Source organism: Nicotiana sylvestris, chromosome 2 (assembly GCF_000393655.2).
Source record: "Nicotiana sylvestris chromosome 2, ASM39365v2, whole genome shotgun sequence".
NCBI classification, from domain to species: Eukaryota; Viridiplantae; Streptophyta; class Magnoliopsida; order Solanales; family Solanaceae; genus Nicotiana; species Nicotiana sylvestris.
Window position 1 is genome coordinate 23,297,999 of NC_091058.1, and position 13,094 is coordinate 23,311,092.

A 13,094-nucleotide genomic window follows, 5' to 3' on the forward strand; every position below is an offset into this window, starting at 1 on the left:
GTGATCGACAAGAGATAGAATTGAAGACGTACCTGCGTTCCGGAGGTAGCTGCCTCTTGATTATGGTAGCCTTAGATTTATAAAAATTTGTTTAAGTACATTTCGAACAGATGATGTATTTACTTTATACCAACTTTGTAAATTCTAATATTAGAAGCTCATGATTTGTACTACCAGTCCTTGAGGAGTGTATAAGATTCAGATATTTTCTTTACTTATTTGTCTTATTAAATTTTATTGGAATTGGATAGTTGTTAATTGGCTTACCTAGCGGGTTGGGTTAGGTGTCATCACGACTAGTTGGATTTTGGGTTGTGACTGATTGGTATCAGAGCTCTAGGTTCACAGGTTCTACGAGTCATGAGCAAGTGTCTAGTAGAGTCTCACTGATTGGTGTGATGATGTCCATACCTATCTTGAAGAGGCTACAGGGCATTTAGGATAAACTTCCCATCTTTCTTTCCTTATCGCGCGACATTGATTCAGCTTGAAGCGTAACTCCTTGAATTCCTTCCATGCATTCGTATGCGTGTGTGAGCGCTCGGTATCGACTGTGCATCGATGACTTGTGGTTCCATGGATTTTGGTGCGAGAAGCGATTCTGGTGTGCTGATGATGGGCCAGTCTAGAGGACTTGAGGTCGAGTTTTGATTGTAGCTTGAGCATGGGGATTTCGGATGTGTGAGCACGTACTTTGGACTTATAAGTCCGGTAGCGTCCCTATTAGTGGAATTTGTGGTTCGATGACTGGTTGGATCGTTATATAACAAGTATGATGTGACTGCGGGAAATGTTCAAATTGTTTGAATGTGACAAAATGAGTTTGATTGATATGTAAATTGGGTGCTTGATTTCTGTCTTGATTTGACGTATAGTCTCGAGTTATGGGTGTGTTGAAGGACCTTTCATGTTGGTTAATTATGGAATGAATTAAATTCTCATATCTTGTTGATGAGTCTAGAATCGAGAATATTAAGTGACTACGTAGTAGTTATGATTGTGGAAGGGTATATGGAGATGTCAGTTTGAGGCAAAGTAGGTGGCTTATCTCCTGTGGGATGTCCTGAGGTTGTGTGATACCTATGTTACTTTGTAGAGAGTTCTCTTATACTAGTGAATTATATGTGTTGCAATTTAAGTTTGGATTGCTTGTGGAAGTTGGCTTGACTCTTACAAGGGTAAATGCGAGATTTACAAATAATTTGAAGTATTAGATGGGATGTGTTATAGGAGATTCTAAAGGATTTAGTTGAATCTCACTACGGTATTATGGCAGTAATAGAGTATGGACATTGTGAGTTATTGTGTATTTTGATCTATGGCTTTGGGCTAAGTGGGGGAGTCTGCTATCAACGATTTGATTGCATGGTTATGTGTTGTATCGGTTTCAGCCTGAGACATACTTGTGGATCAGTTATGACTTGTAGATGTTGGTTTTGAGGATGAATTAAACAAGGGAATTTTTTGATACGAGTTATGTTACACTTTATAAGTATATGGGAATCATGGGATGGTTGAGTTGTTATTCGTGAAGGAAGTAGTGCGTGTGGAATAGGAAATTGCTCGGTTGCTTAAATATGTAGATTACTTCTTTGGGTGTTGTTGTACTAATGGGGCATAGGTTGTTCGGCCCATTTGCGCGGTACAAGTGAGATTTGAGCAGAGTAGGTAACCCTCGAAAGAGTTCTAATGGATTCAAGATTTTTATGTAGCAATTAGGAATTTTCAGGATTTGTGTATGGGAACTGAGATTTACATTAGACGGTGTCGGGATTCGAGGTATTTCTATATCCTTATGGATTCTACATTTCCGTATCAAGAAGGTGAAGGAAGCGTCTTTGGATTTGTAGAAGGTCTCTTTAGAGTGGTTGTGGTACTTTTGGGGTACTTAAGAGGGAATTCAGTGACTTATAGGCCTTAAGGCGGTGTGGTTCTATGCTAGAGTTTGTGGGGTGTGTTTTGGTTAAGGATCATGGTGTTCTAACAAGGAAAAGTATCAATTTGAAGGCAATTCGGAAGGAACTCGGAGGAATAGGACAACTTGGTAGTAGGTTGGATAAGCACAGAAATGGATATGATCGATTCTTTGGGTACTTATGCTATAGTGAGTCTCTACAGGTGTCTTGTGGCGATAATCTTGGGTTTGGCGATCTACGTGGCTTGGTTGAGCTAGAGAGATTCAGTTCTGATAGCCTGGTTATGTGAAAATGGGTTTCGAAGAGTTGACGATGATTTATATCACGGTTCGAGGTGGATATTTCCTATTGGCGTGAGGAACATGTTACATATTGGGATTTTCTCCTGCATGAGATCAAATGGAAGCTTTTTGACTGATCGGATATGTATTCTACTTGTGACTCAGGGTTGATTATGAGATCCTCGTATTTTTTATATGATGGCATGTTTGATGCAGTGTGTTGTATGGAATTAAGATTTGCGTGTGCAAGGTCACAGGTTAATTTTGAAGGGAAGGTCATGAATTCTTATGCAACACATACATTTTCAGCTGAATAGGTGAATGAATATACTATTTGGTATTGCTTGAGTAGAGTGTACATTTTAGAAACTGCATTGTGTTTTAACTTACGGATACTTTATTGGTATTACGGTACTCTCCTGGTTGACCGACTGTTGATATTCAAATATTTCTATGTGGCATGGAAGAATTATTGAAGTATTCCTCGTGGGATTATCGTGTATGAGAGATATGTTAGAGATTCGGGCGGTGGAGTTGGGATCAGGTATGGTGACTTGTGTGTTCTATGGATTTAGGGACTGCGAATTCTCAGAAGCAGATTGTTTCATGGTTGTAGATTGTGAAGTTATGGCCAGAGCTAGACAGGTGATAGTAAGTGTTATGATTCAGTCATTGTGGACATTCAGAGGGTTATTTATCTATTGTGGGCATCCAGAGTTGATTTGGGGTTCATTTATAGGCCCAATAAGTATGTGTATTCTACACCGGGTCGGATTGGTTGACTCCATACTACTATTGTTAAGGGATGTACCATTCGGTTAGTGTTGAGCTTATTCGTGTTTTGATATGTTCTATGAGTTACCCTTCTATGCTACGAGGGATTATGATTCGTTGGTCATATGCACACATGGTGCGGTTCTATTGGGGCCTTATAACAGAATTTGAGCGAGATGGGTATTTGGGTGTTGAATGATTGGTTGCGCATTGGTTATGTTCTTTCAGATTTGTGTGGCATTGTGTCATTTTCTTCTCCGTGGTTATGATCATGCACCTTGGGTACTTGATGTCGAATAGCGCATGGTTATTGAATTTGAGTATGGTGGCTTGAGTTATTTCATATAGGACAGTATTTGGATGGGGTCACGCATTGCAACAGAGTTATGTTGAGATATGATCCTTCGTGTTAGATTCGTATGTTATGGTTTTACGATGTGTGATGAGTTTTTAGCATTGTGCTATGGCGGTACTTGTTTAGCTTGCAAGACGATTCTCTCGTTGAGTCATTTTCTATGTTTGAGTACATTTGAAATGTTGCATATTAGTGCACGGATTGCACAATTTGTGGCTCTGGGTAGTATTGGTTTGGCATGTCAGTAGAGCAGCTGGTATTTGATAAGATGAGATCGCCTGACGAGTGCTATTGGATGTGATTACGGTATATTTGGAAGGATAATACCGGAAACTAGCTTAGAAATTGCTATAGTTCTTGAGGAATGAGAGGGAGCTTATGACTTGTTGATCTGGTGAATGGTTATGAATTCTGCATGTTTCTTTCATCATCGGTAGTGTACGAAGGTTTTAGAACAAGGTTTTGTCTGATATAAGGTTTATTAACGGTATTGGGTTATTTTGAGCAGCTACTGTGATTAGAAATCATTGCTATGGGTAATTGAGTTATGTGGTATATCATGTTATTGTGCCTTGGGTTATGGTTGTGGCTTGATACAGCTTGTTCATACTCATACAATGTGTAGATGCGATATTCGAGTCTTGTAGAAAATTCCAGATGTTGGAAATTGGATTCTGTGGTTTACGAGCTAAGGTTGAAGTCACAATCTTCAGTTATGTTGTGTTGTCAGGCTTGTATGGGATAGGGTGACATGGGATCACCCCTGGGTAAGTGCATGGTAAGGTTACACGGTGATTTGTCGGCTTAAGAACGATTCTTAGCACATTTGAGGGCGAACGTATATTTGAGTGGGGGAGGATGTAACGACCCGACCGGTCATTCTGAGAGTTGTAGCCCTATTCCCCCATTTACTGCTCATTTTGTGCTTTACATTTGTTATATGACTGGCTAGATTAGTCAGTTCGGGTCCGGAGAGATTTTGGAATGAATTGAGACACTAAGTCTCAATCAGACGTGATTTGATAGGCTTCGGCGTCATTTGTAGAAGTTGAATTTTCTTAGTTTCAATAGGCTTGAATTGGGGTGCGATTCATATTTTTGATGTTGTTTGAGGTGATTTGATGGCTCGACTAAGTTTGTGTTGTGTTTTGGGACTAGATGGTATGATTGGTTGAGGTCTCGGAGGCCTCGGGTGGATTTCGGGTGGTTAATGGATCAAGTTTTGAACTTAAAGAATTGCTGAAGTTGGCAGTTGTTGGTGTAATTGCACCTGCGGAGTGGGCACCGCAGAAGCGGGTAAGGAGGAAGTGAGCAGCGATCGCATGTGCGAGGTTATTTTCGCACCAGCGTGGTCGCAGATGCGGCGTTAGGGGCATAAGAGCGGAAGGTTCGCAGGTGCGATGGGGAATTCCACACCTGCGATTGCGCAGATGTGGGGCCAGGACCGCAAAAGTAGAGGCCCAGTTCGAGTAGATCTACCGCAGAAGCGGAATTGTGGTCGCTTTTGCAACACCGCAGATGCGGTTAAGTGTCTGTAGAAGCAGAAAGGCTGGACAAAATGTTAAATACAAGGGTTCGCGGTTTTGTCTTCATTTTAACATTTTAAGGTCGGGTTTTGGAGATTTTTGAGAGGATTTTCTAGGGGATTCTTGAGGCAAGCTCCTCTTGCTCATTTTGTTTTATCAATAATCTTGTTTTTCCACTGATTTTTCACCTAGATTGTGTGGTTTTGAGGAGAAATTTGGGAGTTTGAGGCTGGGATTTAGAGAGTTTGATTTGGGAATTTGGGTGACGATTTGGTGTCAGATTTTGATGGTTGATGGTCTTTTGGGTTTTGTAAAAAAACTTTTGTTGGATTTCGATACGTGGGCTCGGGAACTGGCTTTGAGCCGATTTCGGATTTTTGATTTATAACTTCGTATTTCCATGTGGAATTGATTCCTTTAGCCCGTATTGATTGTATTGTACTGTTTGTGGCTAGATTCAGAGCATTTGGAGGTCGATTTGCGAGGCAAAGGTGTTTGGAGTAGAGTTTTGCTCGGATTAAGGTAAGTAACACTTCTAAACTTGGTGGTGAGGGTATGAAACTCCGAATTACATGTTATGCATTTTGGTGTTGAGGTGACGCACATGCTATGTGGCGAGTGTGTGGGCGTACACCGTGTAAATCGTGACTCCGTTATTTCTATGGTTACTGTGTAGTTACCTGATCTTATCTGTAACCATGAAATCTTTACGTACTAGAGCTATTGAGCTGTGATCCATGTTAGAAACCATGCCTATGCTATATTCTTAATCTGTTGGAACCCACCGGGGTCATATTGATGTTGAATTATTTGTTTAAATTGCAATTTCCTACTCAGTCATGTTCATTCATTTCATATCATATCTCAGTCTCTGTTGCTCTTTATTGACACATCATATCATCATTTTGGGCTAGTTTCATGGCATTGTGAGCCCGAGAGACTGGGAGAGATTGATGACTGAGTGGCCGATGGACTGATTATGAGTGACATTTATGGGATCGGGCTGCATACTGCACCAGATTTTTACTGATTTATGATAGCGCTTGGGCTGAAGGAGCCCCTTTGGAGTCTGCATACACCCCTAGTAAGCGCAGTTGATTATTTTATAGGCTAAATATATACGGAGACACTTAAAGTTGGCATGATTTTTCATTTAGACACCTGAACTTAAGGGTGTTCCTATTGAGCAATTATACTACCCGAAACTTATTCTAATTGAGCACTTTTTTGACAATCAGCCAAACTTACAAAGTTTGTGCAATGCACTCGTTGTTGACGTGGTGAATGAAGAATAAAAAAGATATATTATTTTGAGGAAAAAAAAAGGAAAAGCTATGTTAAATTTATTTAATAAACAAAATAAATTAGTGGTCTTGGTGTTCTTCGCTATTTTTATGTGTTCTTGTTCCAAGCACGATTTTAATCAAATATTTAAGAGAAACTCCTCCAAATTTGTTATAACTTCAGCTAAAGATTCCCTACGACGACCCGAAGACAACTCTAATATTAATTTCCCAAACTTTCATCAAATCAAGTAACCCATTTTAAACCTTCAAGCTTTTTAAATACCCATTAATGATGGTTTTCATTTAGTCTCAGTTCTCTGCTTCTTCTTTTGCAAACTATGTAAGCAAAATCATTGCAACAAGATTTCAATTTGTAAACTATGTAAGCATGAGCTGCCGGTTGATTTTTCAATTTCGAAATCAGTGCAACAAGATTTCAATTTCTTAGGGTTGAAGAAGAAGAGGGGGGTTCATTGGTTTTTTGGAGAGGATGAGCCACCGGTTTCTCTCGCCAGATTCCGGTAGTGAAGAGACAACTAGTAGATCTGTTTTGTTTTTTGAGGGAGAAGAAGAAAGAATTAAAAAAGGAAAAATTAAAAAATCTGATTTTTGGGGTCTTCACACGCCTATATCGGGTGAAACTCACTTTATATGCCAACTCAGCAAGAAGTGCTCAATTGGAATAAGTTTTGGGTAGTATAAGTGCTCAATAAGAACACCTTTGAGTTCAGGTATCTAAATAAAAAATCGTGTCAACTTTAAATATCTACGCATGTATTCATCCTATTATATATATATATATATATTTGTGGATCGGGTTGCACGCCGCAACAATCCGTATGGCTATATATATGTGGATCAGGTTGTGCGTCGTAACAGACCTTAGGGCTATCTATATGTGGATCGGATTGCACGCTGCAACGGGCCTTATGGCTATATGTGAATCGGGCTACACATCGCAGCAGGTATTGTACAATGCTTAGTGATTGAGTGCGCTGAGTGTTGAGCATGGTGAGAAAGAATGCAAGACAGTGAGATTGTGTATTCCGAGAGTGTGAGTACAAGGGTTCATCACTGAGATGCATTGCATTTGACATGCGTACTTGAGATACATGCATAGAGATGCACTTCCTTCTGCTATTCGGTTTTGGTGACATTCATGATTTTACCTGTATCGTGACATGTAGGCATAGAGGTGTACTTTCCGTATGCTATCTAAAAATGAAATATCTTATTTATTGTTGAAAACTTTTAGGAGAAATTACAGTTTTCAGACTTACTCATATTTTTGGCGATTTCGGTAAAGGATTTGGGTTTTCACTGATAAGCTTGAAAAGCAGACCTATTTTTTTTGAAACTGTGAACGAGCTGAGCATTTTATTTCTGAGTTACTTCTTTTATTACTTTCATTATGTTGTTATAAACTGTTGTTGGCTATTTGTGTTGGACTCCGACCTATGTTCCATCTCGTCACTGCTTTCAACCTAAGGTTAGGTTTGTTACTTATTGAGTACATGGAGTCCAGTGTACTCATACTACACTTTTTTGCCTTGCGTGCAGATGTTGGATGCTGATATTGCTTAGATCGACGTGAGATAGAATTTAAGACGTACCTATGTTTCGGATGTAGCTGCCTCTTATTCATGGTAGCCTTACATTTATAAAAATTTGTTTAAGTACATTTTGAACAGATAATTTATTTACTTCATACCAGCTGTGTAAATTCTAATCTTAGAAGCTCATGATTTATACTACCAGTCCTTGGGGAGTGTATAAGATTCAGATATTTTCTTTTATTTATTTGTCTTATTAATTTTCATTGGAATTGGATAATAGTTAATTGGGTTACCTAGCGGGTGGAGTTAGCTGCTATCGCGACAAGTTGGATTTTGGGTCATGACATTAAACCTATAAGTAATTACTTTAGTTGACTTTTATAGTGTCACGACCCGGATTTTCCACTCTCGGGAGTCGTGATGACGCCTACTAATGTGAGCTAGGCAAGCCAATTATTGAACAATCTACATTTTTATCAATCTTATTCTCTTTAACAATTACGAAGAAATAACATTTAAACAATGGAATATAAAAATATAACATAAGAGGAAGAAAACAATAAGCTATCTGAACATGAATATCTATTATAACTGTTTGAGTCTCGACTACCCAGAACTGGTGTCACAGTTTCATAGACGGTCTAAGAATTCTACAAATAAAGGTCTGAAATAATTAAATACAACACTGTCACTGGAAATACATATAGAAACAGGAAAGTAGATAGAAGAAGACTCCAAGGCCTACAAACGCCTACAGGGCTACCTCGGGTCGCCTGATGAACAAGATTCAGCAATCTCACTGCGGTCCAAAGTCTACAATACTGGAGTCTGCACAAAAGAGTGCAGAGTGTAGTATCAGCACAACCGACCCCATGTGTTGGTAAGTGCCCAGCCGAACCTTGGCGAAGTAGTGACGAGGCTACGACCAGACTAACAAATAAACCTGTGCATTTCAAATATATATAGCGGAAAAGAAATACGGAAATAAACAAGTAAAGATGGGAGGGGGAAACATGCTTCGGGGAATAACAGGAAAAAATAGAATATCAAGAGAACCATAAAGGAATCAAAATCCAACCACTAACAAGAATAAGGAAAAAAGAGGCAGATTTACTTTCTTTTCACATCTTGTTGCAGGCGTGCAACCCGATCCCATTTCCTGGATCTCGTGGCAGGCGTGTCACCCGCTCTCATTTCATTATATCTCTTGGCAGGCGTGACGCCCGCTCTAATTTTATTATATCTCGTGGTAGGCATGCCCCCGCTCCCATTTCATTTATCTCATGGTAGGCATACCACCCGCTCCCATTTCATTATATCTTGTGGTAGGCGTACCACCCGCTCCCATTTCATTATATCTGGTGGTAGGTGTACCAACCGCTCCCATTTCATTATATCTTGTGGTAGCAGTACCACCCACTCCCATGTACAAGCCAGCAATAATCACAAGGAATCTCGGCAAGGGAACAATAATATCAACAAACAATATCCCGACAAGGGAGAAATAGCTATAACCAAACTTGTTACAACATCTAACTACCTCAGCTATAACCAAACTTGTTACAACATCTAACTACCTCAGCTATAACCAAACTCGTTACAACATCTAACTACCTCAGCTATAACCAAACTTGTTACAACACCTAACTACATCAGCTATAACCTAACTTGTTACAACACCTAACTACCTCAGCTATAACCAACCTTGTTACAACACCTAACTACCTCAGCTATAACTAAGCTTGTTACAACACCTAACACAAAGAATCATCAACCTAAACATCTGTAATATCAATTAAGAACACAATGCAAGGGAACTACAACTCAATAATAGCCCGGCAAGGGGGAAACATAATGATCTCTTCTCTTTCTCAATTTTGCTTCACAATTCACTTTACAACTGGAGCCAACGCTCCTCAATGTTCATAGGTCACATATCTTTCCACAACTTTAAACAACAAATAGAAATCTTCACCAAGGCATGAATAATACAAAGAAGTCATGAAAATCACAATATAAGACCCACGGTCATGCTTGACACCAACGTATAGATACTCGTCACCATGCCTTTACGTCGTACTCAATAAGAAGCAAATAGCAAATAGGACACAACTCCTAATCCCTCAAGCTAAGGTTAGACCAAACACTTACCTCGAACTTCCACGGCCAACTCAATCCTCAAATACCTCATTTCCTTTCAAATTCGGTTCCAAATCAAATGTATGTAGACATAATCGACTTAATAACATCAATAAATGCTAAAAAATCCAATTTCAATACTTAATTATAGCTTTCTAATCATTTTCCCCAAAAATCCAAAAAATTGACCCCGGGCCCTCTTGGTCAAAACACGAGTTTCGTACTAAAATCCGATTACCCATTTACCCACGAGCCCAAATATATAATTTGTTTTGAAATCCGACCCCAAGACGAAGTCAAATTCCCAAATAATCAAAAAGCCCAAACTCTACCCAAATCCCTAATTTTCTACCCTTAATCACATGTTTTAGGCCTAGAAATCTAGTGGGTGTTGATAAAAATGGAAGAAAACGAGCTTAGGATTACATACCTATGAAGCTATGGTGAAGTTCTTCTTCAAAAATCGCCCAAGAGGTGTGGAGAAGATGAAGTTTGTGAAAAATAATGAAAATCCCGTACGACATTCTGTTTTAGAAACTTAAAATAACTGGGAGAAATTGGTCATCACGTTCGTGATGAGTTAGGACTAACAGACCTTCGCGTTCGCTGAGCTTTGGCTCCTCAAGCCTACGCGTTCGCGGGCCAGTGGCCGTGTTCGCGATGCACAAAATAGTGACCCCTTCCCAAACCTTAACCTTACGTGTTTGCGAGTGCATGGACACATTCGCGAAGGGTATTCCCCCCTCAGCCTCGCATTCGCATCTCAAGCTTCGCGTTCGCGAAGAAGAAATCTGGCACCTGGGAAATTTACCTTATGCGTTCACAAGAGGACCACGCGAACACGAAGAGTAAAATCCCTGGGCACTGAACAACAGAAACCTGCAACGTTTTGAGTTCCAAAAACCTTCCAAAACACACCCGAGCCCTTGGGGCTAAAAACCAAACATACGTACTAACTCAATAACATCATACGGACTTATACGTGCGATCAAATTGCCAAAATAACCTCAATAACAACAAATTAAACCTCAAAATCAATAAAATATTTCAAAACTTCTTAAAGCATCAAACTTTGCATTTACAGTCCGAATCACGTCAAACGGATTCCGTTTCATACAAAAATCCACAAAATAATCTTAAATCATATATAAGACCTGTACCAGGTGCCGGAACCAAAATACGGGCTCGATACCAACATGTTCTAATCGAAATTCATTTCAAATTCCTTTAAACAATTTCAGAAAATAATTTTATTTAAAAAATTCATTTCTCAGGTTTGGGACCTCGGAATTCGATTCCGGGCATATGCCTAAGTCTCATATTTTCCAACAGACCCTCCGGGACTATCAAATCATGGGTCCGGGTTCGTTTACCCAAAATGTTGACCGAAGTCAAATTTATTTATTTTATAGTCAAAATTTATCATTTTTCACAGATTTTCACATATAAGATTTCCGACTAGGCGCCCGGACTATGCACACAAATCGAGGTGATTCTAAATGAGGGTTTCAAGGCCTTGGAAACACGGAATTCAATTTAAAAGAAAGTGATGACCCACCACATTCTCCATCTCTAAAACAACCGTTCGTCCTCGTATGGACATAAGAAGGAAGTACTTGAGTCAGGGAAAAGATGGGGATAACGGCTCCGCATATCAGACTTGGACTCCCAGATCGATGCCTCAGGAGGCTGACCTCTCCACTGAACACGAATAGAAGGAAAACTCTTCGATCTTAACTAACGAACTTGCCGGTCTAGAAGAGCTACCGACTCCTCCTCATAAGACAAGTCCTTATCCAACTGGACAGTGCTGAAATCTAATACGTAGGATGGATCGCCGTGATATTTCCAAAGCATGGACACATGAAACACTGGATGCATGACTGATAAGCTCGGCAGCAATGCAAGTCTATAAGCCACCTCTCCCACTTGATCAAGAATCTTAAACGGGACAATAAACCTAGGGATAGGCTTGCCCTTCTTCCCAAATCTAATTACGCCCTTCATAGGCGACACTTGAAGCAATACCCGCTCACCGACCATGAAAGCCAAATCTCGAGCCCTGCGGTCGGCATAACTCTTTTGCCGGGACTGAGTTGTACGAAGACTATCCTGAATAATCCTGACCTTGTCCAGACATCCTAAACTAGATCCGTGCAAAATAACGGAGCCTCTCCCGGCTCAAACCATCCAACCGGAGACCGACACCGCCTACCATATAAAGCCTCATAAGGAGCCATCTGGATACTCGACTGGTAGCTGTTGTTGTAGGCAAACTCTGCTAAAGGCAAAAACTGATCCCACGAGCCTCCAAAGTCAATGACACAAGCTCGGAGCATATCCTCCAAAATATGAATAGTCCGCTCGGACTACCCATCCGTCTAAGGATGAAATGCTATGCTCAACTCAACTTGCATGCCCAACTCTTGCTTAACTGCTCTCCAGAAACATGAGGTATATTGCGTACCTCGATCCGAAATGATAGACTCGGGCACACCATAAAGACGGACAATCTCCCGTATATAGATCTCAGCTAACCTCTCGGAAGAATAGGTGACTGCCACAAGAATAAAATGCGCTGACTTCGTCAGCCTATCAACAATAACACACACTGCATCGAACTTCTTCTAAGTCCATGGGAGTCCAACAACGAAGTCCATAGTGATCCGCTCCCACTTCCACTCAGGAATATTAATCTTCTGGAACAAACCACCAGGCCTCTGATGCTCATACTTAACCTTCTGACAATTCAAACACCGGGCCACAAATGCTACAATATCCTTCTTCATTCTCCGCCACCAATAATGCTGCCGCAAATCCTGATACATCTTTGCGGCGCCCAGATGAATAGAGTACCGGGAGTTATGGGCCAACTCTAAAGTCAACTCTTGGAGTCCATCCACATTAGGCATACAAACTCGACCCTACAATCTCAAAACTCCATCACCTAAGGTAACCTTTTTGGAACCTCCGTGCTGCACCATGTCTCTGAGGACACACAAATGGGGATCATCATACTGCCGATCACGGATATGCTCCAATAAAGAAGAATGAGAGACCGCGCAAGCTAACACCCGACTGGGATCAGAAACATCCAACCTCATGAACTGATTGGCCAAAGCCTGAACATCCAAAACAAGCGATCTCTCACCGACCGGAATATAAGCAAGACTGCCCATACTGGCTGACTTCATATTCAAAGCATCAGCCACAATATTTGCCTTTCCTAGGTGATATAAGATGGTGATATCATAGTCTTTC